At 38.6% G+C, this 12041-nt stretch overlaps 1 protein-coding gene across 33 annotated transcripts in view; it reads right to left on the reverse strand.

The window, feature by feature from the left end:
- Window positions 1-12041, reverse strand: part of PTPRD (protein tyrosine phosphatase receptor type D) — a 1327869-nt gene that overhangs the window by 1169983 nt on the left and 145845 nt on the right. The window contains exon 1 of one of the 33 annotated variants that reach the window (XM_066988359.1): window positions 2355-2373. The exons of the other annotated variants lie outside the window; for them this stretch is intronic. The gene's annotated coding sequence lies outside the window, so the exon portion shown is untranslated. Of the gene's footprint in view, window positions 1-2354; window positions 2374-12041 lie in introns of those variants that run through there. 33 annotated transcript variants of the gene reach the window in all.

Raw genomic sequence — 12041 nt, forward strand, 5'->3', positions numbered from 1 at the left:
GCCACGAAAAATGCCAGAGAGAAGTTTTCTAACATTTTCCTCTTTTTCTGTTGCTTTGTTTTCCTTGTAAGTCTTTGCCAGTGGGCTGTTTTTCTGCCAGTTCTTTTTGTTGTCACTTGTTGTTCTTTCGTTGCTGTTGTTTTCTTTTTTGTGATGAGTAGTAAATTTGAAATACATTTGTGATGCACATTTTTAATTAATAAGTCTTCTGTTGCTAAGTCAAACAAAAATGCAAGAGTTTAATGTAAGTCCTGTTTAATGTAAAATAGTTACTAAATCACTGAGTAATCCTTCAGTAAATGAACATAGATACTTTTGTCCAGAAACACAATTATTTGCAACATATGGAAATACCAATAAGGGTCATTCATAATTCTTCTGCAGCTTACTTCAGTGCACTCGGTAATAGTTAGAGCAGTGAATTTCAAACTTCTTCAGAAACAATCTGAATCTTCAGAAGAAACATGCATATAACGGAATGAGCAACACACAGTGCACTGCTTAATATTTTGAGAAGAATTGATACACTGGATTAGTCTGAACTGGCTAGGAAATAACATTTGCTTAGCCAAACGGTTTTTCGATCTTCAGCTATAAACAGTCTGTGCTAGTGATAAATGTAAGATACAGTTAAGTGTCCACCGATATTAACTATGTATTAGCTTAAGTACTGTGTGAACATAAATCATTTCAATGTGTTGATTCAAACCAATAATAAACTCACTTGAAAATTGTTCATTATTATTGGGGCAGAGGGTTTTCAGATGGTTGTATTTTTATAACAAGAAAATTTCAGTAACTATTTCCTACCACATTTTGAGTACAAAGCACTGTTTCCCAGTAGAAGAAAAATATTTAAACTTTTAATTACATCTTCAGTTTCAAGTTAATGAAAATGTTGCATTTGGGTCCAAATTACACAGTGATCATTGTGTGTCGTAACTTTTTGGGTAACTTTATTTCTTGAAAACTCTTTAAAACAAACAAACAATCAAAAGAACTTTCGTTTTAGGCCTTTCCCTTACATATTTATGATTGCACATGTCTTATGATTCTTTTTTCAACCAAGTTCTTTTTTTTGTTTGTTTGTTTTTAGTTTTTCTCCCTTACTGAGGAAATGAATATAGTTGTTGTTGCTGTCAAAATAAAACACTCAAAACTTGGCTGTGAAATTGACTGTCCTCCTCCCTGAAATGTTGACCCATAAAAATGCAAACATTTACTGCCACAGGACCAGTTATTTTGTATGGTTGTAAAAATAAGTGATTGTGTATATGACACTTAAGTTCTATTAGAAAATTGTAATACAGTAGGAAATTAAATAAAGTACTTAGAAGCTGTGATAAAGTTCTATCAAATTTTGACTTCAGTTTCATAACTACATTTTGTGACTTATTAACCTTAGGTAGATTTTGTTCTGCCTGTTTTGTTGAATCTTAAACAGCAGTTCACTAGTAGACACAATGGACCAGTTTTCAAAATTGTCTAAAGTACATATACAAAAAGGCTCTTAAATGTGATGACAGCAATGTGTTTCCCATTATAACAACACTTTGTATATCCATGCGAATTTTCCATTAGCAGATGTCATAGTACTTTTCAGCTACTAATGACTTAAGTCCCCCAGTGTCCTAGAGAAGAAACATTGCTATTCCTGTTTCAGGAAAGCCATTAGAAAACATGAAAGAGATAGTAAATGTGACAGAAATTACCTGCCCTGTAATGGCTGTATAAGAGTTGGAAAACTATATCAACCAGAGAGAAAAGTGTGTGACTGGAAGCACTTTTCTCTTTTTTGATACTTATATGCAGCAGCTTTCTCATTGCCAGTTAGCTGGACAAGCCAGGGAAATTGACCATTCAGAACTGTTTCTACTTTAAAACAAATGATCTCTTCAGCAAGGCTATCTCTTTTTACTTGTACAAATACAGGTCCATTGTACCAAATATTCTCTTATAAGCCTCCCTTTTCTTACTTACTCTACTGGCAATTTTGTCAGACTCTGTAAGCCTTTCAAGGAAATTATTTCCAGGCTATATTTCTGCTTTAGCAAGCTTGCAAGTCTGGTAAGGTTTCCTGGCTGTGTTTGTATTATGGACTTTGTTATATATCATCAGTGAAGGTGGAAATTCAGTGTTTCCCTCACTGCCTTCCAAAATTGTTACTGATTGTAAATCAACCTTCTCAAGCTTTCCTCTTCAATAATTTGGGCTTTCTCTGATACTAAGATGTTCAAATAGATATTCCACTGAACTCATACGGCTTTCATACTTTAAAGGCAATATAACACTCTATGTGTGTATTTTTTTTTTGCTATGAAATGAAACCAAAAGTCAGAGAAATTGCTACATACCTGAAACCTCCATCCTAATATCCTTTGTATCCTATGAGGACACTTGGCCACCTGTACCAAGGCAAAATTTTCTGTGAAAGTTGTAAGAATAAGCTATTATCCTTTTAATTTCACCAGCTAATGAAGGAAAAGGCAAAAACAGCTTTATCATGGAGAGGGCTGAGAAGCTGGGTAAGGAAAAAGTTTTCAGAAATGGAAGACAAGGAGAGTGTGGATTTAAGAAGATCAGGACATGGAGCTGATAGAAGAACATAAGGGACTTCTACAGCTATGGATTTAATATACTATCTGGTTGGCAAGAGTGATATCTCCTATTTTATGAATCATAGAATCATGGAATCATAGAATAACTTGAGTTGGAAGGCACACAAAAAGATTACAGAATCACAGAATCATCTAGGCTGGAAGAGACCTCCAAGATCACCGAGTCCAACCTCTAACCTAACACTAACAAGTCCTCCACTAAATCATATCACTAAGCTCTAAATCTAAATGTCTTTTAAAGGCTTCCAGGGACAGTGACTCAACCACTTCCCTGGGCAGCCTATTCCCTGATTCCACACAGGACCACCCAAAAATCAGACCATATGTCTGAGAGCATTGTCCACATGCTTCTTGAACTCCCAGCAGGCTTGGTGCCATGACCACATCCCAGTGGAACCTGTTCCAGTACCCAAACACTCTCTTAGTGAATAACCTTTTCTTAACATCCAGTCTGAACCTCCCCTGTTGCATCTTCATGACATTCCCTTGGGTCCTATCATTGTTCACCAGAAAGAAAAGATCAGTGTCTGCCCCTCTGCTCCTCCGTGTGGGGAAGCTGTAGGCCACAATGAGCTTTACCCTCAGTCTCCTCTTCTCTAGGCTGAATAAACCAAGTGACCTCAACTGCTTCTCATACATCTTTCCATCTAGACTCTTCCTCATCTTTATAGCCTTTCTTTGGTTACTCTTTAATAGTTTTATATCTTTCTCATATTGTGGTTTCCAAAACTGCATACAGCACTTGAAATATGGCTACACCAGCAGAGAGGAGTGGGACAATCACTTCTTTCAACCAGCTAACAATTCTGTGTTTGATGCACCAAGGATATAGCTGTCTCTCCTGGCTGCCAGAGCACACTGTTGACACCTATTCAATGTGAAATTGAGCAAACCCCACAGATCCCCTTCTGTGGAGCTGCTCTCCAGCTGTTTGTCCCCAAGTCTGTACCTATATCCAGGGCTGTTCCATCCCAGGTGCAGAATCTGGCACTTTCTCTTGCTAAATTTCATACTGTTGATGATTTTCCAGCTCCCTAATTTGTCAAGATCTCTCCGCAAGGCAGCTATACACTCAAGAGAATCAACAGCTCCTCCCAGTTTATTGTCATCCTCAAACTTAGTACACATTCAGGTCCTGCATCCAAGTCATTTATGAAAACATTAAAGCGAACTATCCCTAAAATAGAGCCTTACAGAATCCCACTAGCAACTGGCCGCCAGCCTGACTTAACCCTTTTTACTACAACTGTTTGAGCCCGACCCATCAGCCAATTGTAGTATGTATTTATCTAGCTGTATGCTGGACATTTTTTTCCAGAAGGATACTGTGAGAAATAGAGTTGAAAGGTTTGGTGAAATCCAAACAGATTACATCAACTGTCTTCCTATTGTCAACCAGGTAACCTTGTCATAAAAGTAAAGTAAGTTTGTTAATTTCTGTTAAGGGGACCTGTGGTGGTTTTATTCAGGTGGGCGGCCGAGCCCCATCACAACCGCTCTCTCACTTCCTCTCTCACTTAAAGAGGAACGGGGATAAAATACGATGAAAAGGGCTCAGGGGTTGAGATAAGGATGAGGATCGCACAGTAATTATCGTGACGGGCAAAACAGACTCAGCATAGGGAGATAGTAAGATTTATTGCCTATTACTAACGAACTAGAGAAGTGAGAAACAAAGGAAAGAAACCAAAAGCACCTTCCCCCCCATCAACCCTCTTCCACCTCCTCCCCCAGAGCAGCACAGGGGAATGGGGGAATGGGGGTTATGGTCAGTCTATAGTGCTTCTTCTCTGCTGCTCCTTCTCAATCACTCTCGTCCCCTGTGCTGTAGTGTCCCTTCCATGGGATGCAGTCCTTGCCGAACTGATCCGACGTGGGCTTCCCATAGGCAGCAGCTCTTCAAGAACTGCTCCAGATATGGGTCTGTACCACGGGGTCCATCCCTCAGGAGCAAACTGCTCCAACCTGGATCCCCCATGGAGAGCAGCTCCTGCCAGGTCACCTGCTCCTGCGTGGTCTCCTCTCCAAGGGCTACAGGTCCAGCCCAGAATCTGCTCTGGCAGGGGTCTTCCACAGGTCTTAGCCTCCACCAGTGCAGGTCCATCTGCTCCACCGTGGTCTCCTCCACGAGCTGCAGCATGGAACCCTGCTCCACCGTGGTACTCCATGGGCTGCAGGGGGTCAGCCTGCTTCACCATGGTCCTCACCACAAGCCGCAGGGGACTTCTGCTCCGGCGCCTGGAGCACCTCTCCCCCTCCTTCTTCACTGACCTTGGTGCCTGAAGGGTTGTTTCTCACTCCTCTCACTCTCCCAGCTGCTGTGTGGCGCAGCGTGTTTTTTTTTTTTTTTTCCTGTCCTAAATATACTCTCACAGAGGTGCAAAACAACATCACTTATTGGCTCGGCTCTGGTCAGCAGTGGCGCCCTTACCTAACATAGGGCAGCTTCTAGATTCTTCTCACAGAAGCCACCCCTATGGCCCCCTGCTACCAAAACCTTGCCACGTAAACCCACTACAGGACCTTCCCTTTGTGAACCCATGTTGGCTGTGGCCAATGACCACACTGTCCTTCAGTATATTTCAGTAACTTCCTGAATAATCTTATCCATAATTTTACCAGGCACTGAAGTGAGACTGACAGGCCTGTAATTGCTAGGGTCTTCTTTCTTTCCCTTCTTGAAAACTGGGACTATTACCAGCTTCTAGTCAGCTGGGACATCTCCAGATTCCCAAGACTGTTGAAAAATAATTGAGAGAAGCATCACAATGACATCAAACAGTTCTCCCTGAATACCCTGGGATGAATCCCATTGAACTCCATAGATCTATATGTATCCAACTTGAGCAGCAAATCCTCCACAGCTTCAGTTGGTTGGGAGTTTATCATTACTACAGTTACAGTGCCTCTAACTCAGGGCACCTGGAATCCCAGGATCCATCACAGACAGAAGCAAAGAAGGCATTAAATGTCTGAATGCAACCATTCTTTTTAATACTTTTTTTTTTTTTTTTTTTACTTACCTACTTTTCTGAATGTTATCTCAGTGATTAAACTTGTAAGAACTTAATGCCCTTGTTCTTCATTCGCCCAAATAACTAATTCCTTGCTTTGGCAAACATGTTTTCTGACATGATAAATGAAATTGTATATATGCTTAACTAAAATTGTAAGTGCAGGTGTTTTTTTTTTTTTTTTTTTTTTTTTTCTATAATTAAACTATTACAACAGCATCAGACGCAGTGAGTCCAAGAATGGTATTTTTAATTCTGATCTTTTTCAAATATTTATTTAGAAATATAATTAACCAGTGGAATGATAATATCATGAATATAACTGCTGTTATATGTTATATGCTAAGTTTCATAAGAAACTACAATTTTTTTATTACCAGCTTTCTTGAATAGTCACTGCTTAGAGATGAGAATGTAAATCTCTTTTACAACTTAACCTGAAAAACAAATGTATTGGATGTGAATTTTTTTCTTCTCAAAATATTTGAATGACAGTACATGGATTCCTGTAGAAAAGCAGGTTGAGACCTGAGCTTTTCCATACATTAGTGTACACTCCTTTTAGTGTTCACAAAGAATATGTTCAAAGAGAGATTAAACGAAAGTATTGATGGAGTATTTTAATCAGAAGGGGAAAAAATGCAAGGAATCTTTATTTATTTATTTATTTTAATTTGCTAAAGTGTTTTTTTTTTTTTTTTTTCCTATCAAAGGATATACTTGATCTGTATCCCTAAGATGGCTTTTCTATATGAAAGAAAATTTAACTGTTTTGTTTCAGTGCAGTACATATGTTACTTATTTTTTTTAGGGCTAAAAGGAGATTTGATCTGCAAAACAATGATCAAAACAAAATTTGATGGCTTACACTGTTATTTGGTATACTACTTCAGTTAATGATTTGTACTGCTGTGGACTATGAGAGTACTAAATTTTATCAAATATGAAATATGAATCCAGCTACTACTGATAAATAAAATCTTTACAGTTTTGGTAGTTATATGAAATGTTACAGCAGAATATGAACTTCCTCAATTGGTTGTTTGAGGCACTTGCCATTTGACCTGGTGTTTGCATTACAGATAAATTTTATTTAAATACATTTACAGTCAAGTTATATAAAAATTCAGTCATATCTACATGCAGCTTCATAGAGCTATCACAAAATGTTTATCGAACAAAATGATTAAATGTTCTGTTAGGTCCAAGGATATATATGGAATGTTCAAAAGGAATGGAGATAAAAATGAAATCTACAAATGTTGTGACAGTCTGACTGTAAATCAGTTACTTTCACAGTAAGTATGAGTAAGTTCTCTAAAGGTAGAGTTATTGGTGTCAGGAAACATTATTCATTCTCTGCCATGGTCATCTTTACCTTGAAATATATCCAAGGCCATTATTATTATTTGTCTTTTTCAATGATATTTGGAGTTTGCTTAAGGAAAGTTTCTGGACCACTTCAGTATTAAATGAATATCTTACACAGAATATTAACCATTTGGGTTCTGTGTGCCTGTACAAGGAACACGGGAATCAGGGAATGATGTGAGTTCCTGTAACAGTGGATCATGTAATTATCTCATACATATGGGTTGCTATGCAGTCAAGTATGTTGCATCCAGAAACCATTAATTTGTAGAGCAATGGATGTTGGAAACAAATAAAATAAAATAAAATAAAATAAAATAAAATAAAATAAAATAAAATAAAATAAAATAAAAATTACTGAATAAGGTCTAGTGGAGGCAGTGACACAAGCTTAATAGCTCTGATATTGTATAAACAGTGTGAATAATATGATTCATAGAAGGATTTCCACAGAATAACTAAAAACATTTTTTCTGTCCCAGAAGAGAAAGAAAGTCCGTTTTAGAGATATCAAGGCAGCTTATTTATTTGCATATTTCAGTTTCTTCAAGATGAGCTTTTTTTTTTTTTTTTTTTTTTTTTGACTCTTATTAGTTATCTCTTCTTGATCCATCTTATTTGGATCCATTTTCCCCAGTGCACATCCTTATTCTGTGGCCAAAGAATGCCCTGAACAGAAGAGTGCTTACTGGCAAGAGGGAATACTGGCTTCATAGCAGTTTTCCAACCAGATAGTTCTTTCTATGGCACTGAAGTAGGTAGGAGGTTCAACATGGCTAAGTGTGGTATCCTGCCCTTAAGGCACAACAAACCCATGTCACACTACAGGCTGGGGGAAAAGTGGCTGGAAAGTTGCTCATTGGAAAGGGACATGGGGGTATTGGTAGATAGCTGGTTGAACATGAGTCAGCAGGGTGCTCAGGTGGCCAAGAAGACCAGCAGCATCCTGGCTTAAATCAGCAAAGTATGGCCTGCTGGACTAGGGAAGTGATTGTCCCTCTGTACTCGGCTCTGGTGAGGCTGCAGCTCAAGTATTGTGTTAAGTTTTGGGTCCCTCAGTACAAGAAGAACATTGAGGTAAAAGAGGATGATCACCTCCCTGGTCCTGCTGGTTACACTATTCCTGATACAAGCCAGGATGCCATTGGCCTTCTTTGCCACCTGGGCACACTGCTGGCTCATGTTCAGGTAAGCCTCAGCCAGCACCCCCAGATCCTTTTCCTCTGCACAGCTTTCCAGCCACTTTGCCCCAAGCCTGTAGCACTGCATGGGGTTGTTGCAGCCAAAGTTCAGGACCAGGCACTTAGCCATGTTGAACCTCATCCCATTGACCTCTGCCCATCAATGCATCCTGTCCTGGTCCCTCTGCAGGGCCTTCGTATCCTCCAGCAGATTGACACTTCTCCCCAGCCTGGTGTTGTCTGCAAACTTACTGAGGGTGCACTCAATCCCCTTATCTAAGTCAAAAATGAAGATATTAAAGAGAATGGGCACCAACACTGAACCCTGGGGAACACCACTCATGACCAGTTGCCAGCAGGATTTGGAATAATGTATAATTTGGAAATAAATAAATCAGGGAGCCCCCAGCAAATTGTCACAGCAATTTGGACATATTAGACTCAGGTAACAAGTTTGTCTTATCCACAAACGTCAGCACCTGTGTGGAGAAATACCAATGCTGACATGCAAGAAAAAGAATCCAAAAGCCTAGTGGAGAGGAAAGTCTCATCAATCACTGAAGAAATGGCAGCATAATATCAAAGGCCTTGGTGTCAGTCTGCCACCAGCAGTGTTAATAAAGGATGAAGCAGACAACCGTGCTAAATGAATGACACAAAAGATGCTAGAAATAATTTTCAAATCAGGATTCACACTTTCTATAGAAAGTTTTATGAAGGAAGTAATGGTAGAATTTAGAAGCTGAAATAAAAGTGAATTATATTGGTTAAGCAGTGAGGAATTGGTTGAGCCAAGCAAAAATTTTACTAATCCACATGAATTACAGAAGATGTGTACATTGTACTTATATGTGGTTTATATTTCTATTGTAGAACAAAACATTCCAGAGAACCGAACACATGGATTAACACCACCTTATTTTCTTAAATTCACTCTTTGTTAAGGACTATTAAGTATTGCTTGATGCCTGTCCTTTCTAATGGATGAAAATATTCTTATGAATAGTTACTTTGATGCTTTAGCATCCACAAAATTTAACTTAACAAAACAACAAAACTTCTTAAAGCATAGATTTTGCCTGTGTTGCGCTGTGATGGCTTTAGATACTCCATAAAAAGAAATGCATAACAAGCCATGAAATTCATTAAATTCTTGCACCTTTAATTTACCGCAGAAGACTGGTAGAAATTTCATGCTCTGAAATGCTGAAAGTATAATAGCTTTATTAAAAGATAGTGCCTAATACCACAACAAGTGTTTTACATTAATTTAGCCAACAACTTAGCAGACTTATTTGCTGTTTTCCACTCTCTTTGAAGCTTTCTCACAGAATATCTTGGTGTTGTTGTTTGTGCAGGGTTGTTTTGTTTTGTTGTTATTTTTTTTACTATATTCTTTGTGATTATATTTTCTTGTGAAAAGATTCTTCACCCAAGACAAATAAATAAATAAGTCAACATTTGACTGTATTTTTTTTCTATGTTTCTTGGAGTGATTTTTTGTGTGCCAATTATCCTGAATATATCCAAGATAAAATATGCATTTTTTGTTTTGTAGCTGCCTGATTGGTATAATTCTACTGTATAGAAGTTGGTCCTTCAAAAATGAGTAATGATAAAAAGATGTGGTGAGATTGAAAATGAAACTAAATGGAGGGTGAATTCTCCCTATAGTATACTTGAAATACTTCCATATTCTAAATCGGAAAATTGCTAAAATATCTGCACCCATCTCAGAACTTGTATGAAGTAGAACTGATAAAAACTTTTACATAATATTTTTCTGACAAATAACACTGCTAAAATCCAGTTCTCTTAAAAGAAGGTATTGCATTCAATTACTCTAGGTATTATGACCCTAAATATTTCATTGATGTCTATTTTTTACTTGCATTAACAATATTTTGTTAAATAAAGCACACAATATTGCACATACTATAAAATAAAAAGTATATTAAAATCATAGAATCAGAGAATCATTAAGATTGGAAAAGACATTCAAGAACATCTGGTCCAGTCACCATCGTAATATCAATGTCACCCACTAAACCATGTCCCCAAGTGCCAGATCCAACTTTTCTTTGAACATACCCAGGGACAGTGATGCCACCTCTTCCCTGGGCAACCCGTTTCCATGTCTGACCACACTTTCTGAGAGGAAATGTCTCCTAATTTCCAACCTAAACCTCCCCTGGAACAACTTGAGGTCATTCCCTCTAGTCCTATCACAGGTTATTTGCGAGAGGATGACACCCAGCTTCCCCACACCTTCCTTTCAGGTAGTTGAGACAATAATGTCTCCCCTGAGCCTTCTCTTCTCCAGACACCAGTGTCCTCAGCAGCTCCTCATAGCACTTGTGTTCTAGGCCCTTCACCAGCTTTGTAGCCCTTCTCTGGACATGTTCCAGGGCTTCAATGTCCTTCTTGTACTGAGGGATCCAAAACTGAACACAGTACTCGAGGTGCGGCCTCACCAGAACAGAGTACAAAGGGACAATCACCTCCATGGTTCCACTGGCTATATTATTCCTGATACAAGCCAGGATGCCATTGGCCTTCTTTGCCACCTGGGCACACTGCTGGCTCATGTTCAGGTGAGCAACAATCAGCACCCCTAGATCCTTTTCCTCTGCACAGTTTTCCATACTCTCACCCCCAAGCCTGTAGCATTGCATAGGGTTGTTGTGGTCAAACTGCAGAACCCAGCACTTAGCCATGTTGAACCTCATCTCATTGGCCTCTGCCTATCGACCCATCCTGTCCAGGTCTCTCTGCAGGACCTTCCTACCCTCTGTCAGATCGACACTTCATCCCAATGTAGTGTCGTCTGCAAACTTACTAAGGGAGCACTCATTTCCCTCATCTAAATCATCAATAAAGATATTAAAGAGGATGGGACCCAGCACTGACCACTGGGGAACATTACTGTTGACTGGTCTTCAGTGGGATTTCACTCCATTCACCACTATTCTCTGGGCCCAGTCGTCCAGCCTCTTTTTAATCGAGCAAAGAGTGTACCTGTCCAAGCCATGGGCTGCCAGCTTCTCAAGGAGAATACTGTAGGAGACTGTGTTAAAGGCCTTGCTGAAGTCTAGATAGACTATATCAGCAGGCTAAAATATACATATAAAAAAAAAAAAAAAAAAGTGATGTAAGTTTTCTTGTATTTGGAGCTTATAAAATTATTTGTATCCCTTATGTTTTGTATCAGAAACGTTGCTGTCAAATGCATATTCAGTCCACTTCACTGTACATTTCTGCATCATTTTCCTTATTTGAACATTCTTGACTCTGTATGTAGAAAAATAATCCTGAACAAAGGCCATGATCCACAAAAGACCAGGAACAATTCCAAAAATTTGGGATAGCTTAGGATAGAATAGAAGATGACACAAGTCTCCAAAGGTAGAAGATGACATGAGTAGGGAAAAATAGGACAGAAAGCTGCATAAACTGGAGATCTTGGAACATCATTTGAAAAAAGTAAGGAGAAAAGACCTGAAAACCATGGTTTGAAAAATCCCTGATAAAAGCTTAATACTCTTATAAAAATTAATATATATGTAAAGGAGAATCACATAATGAAAAATCCCTGATAAAAGCTTAATACTCTTATAAAAATTAATATATATGTAAAGGAGAATCACATAACTTTGAAATCCTATTACCATATTAGCAAGATAATTATATTTAAATGTAAATAAAACCCAGGATTAAAATGTGGATAAACTCACAGTATGTACATTTCATACACACAGGTATCATACAAAAAACTCCAGACTGCTCAAACCTGGCCTTAAACACTTCCTGGGAAGGGGCATCCACACCTTCTCTGGGCAAGCTGGTCCAGTCACTAA

The sequence above is a fragment of the Anser cygnoides genome, chromosome Z, assembly GCF_040182565.1.
Source record: "Anser cygnoides isolate HZ-2024a breed goose chromosome Z, Taihu_goose_T2T_genome, whole genome shotgun sequence".
NCBI classification, from domain to species: Eukaryota; Metazoa; Chordata; class Aves; order Anseriformes; family Anatidae; genus Anser; species Anser cygnoides.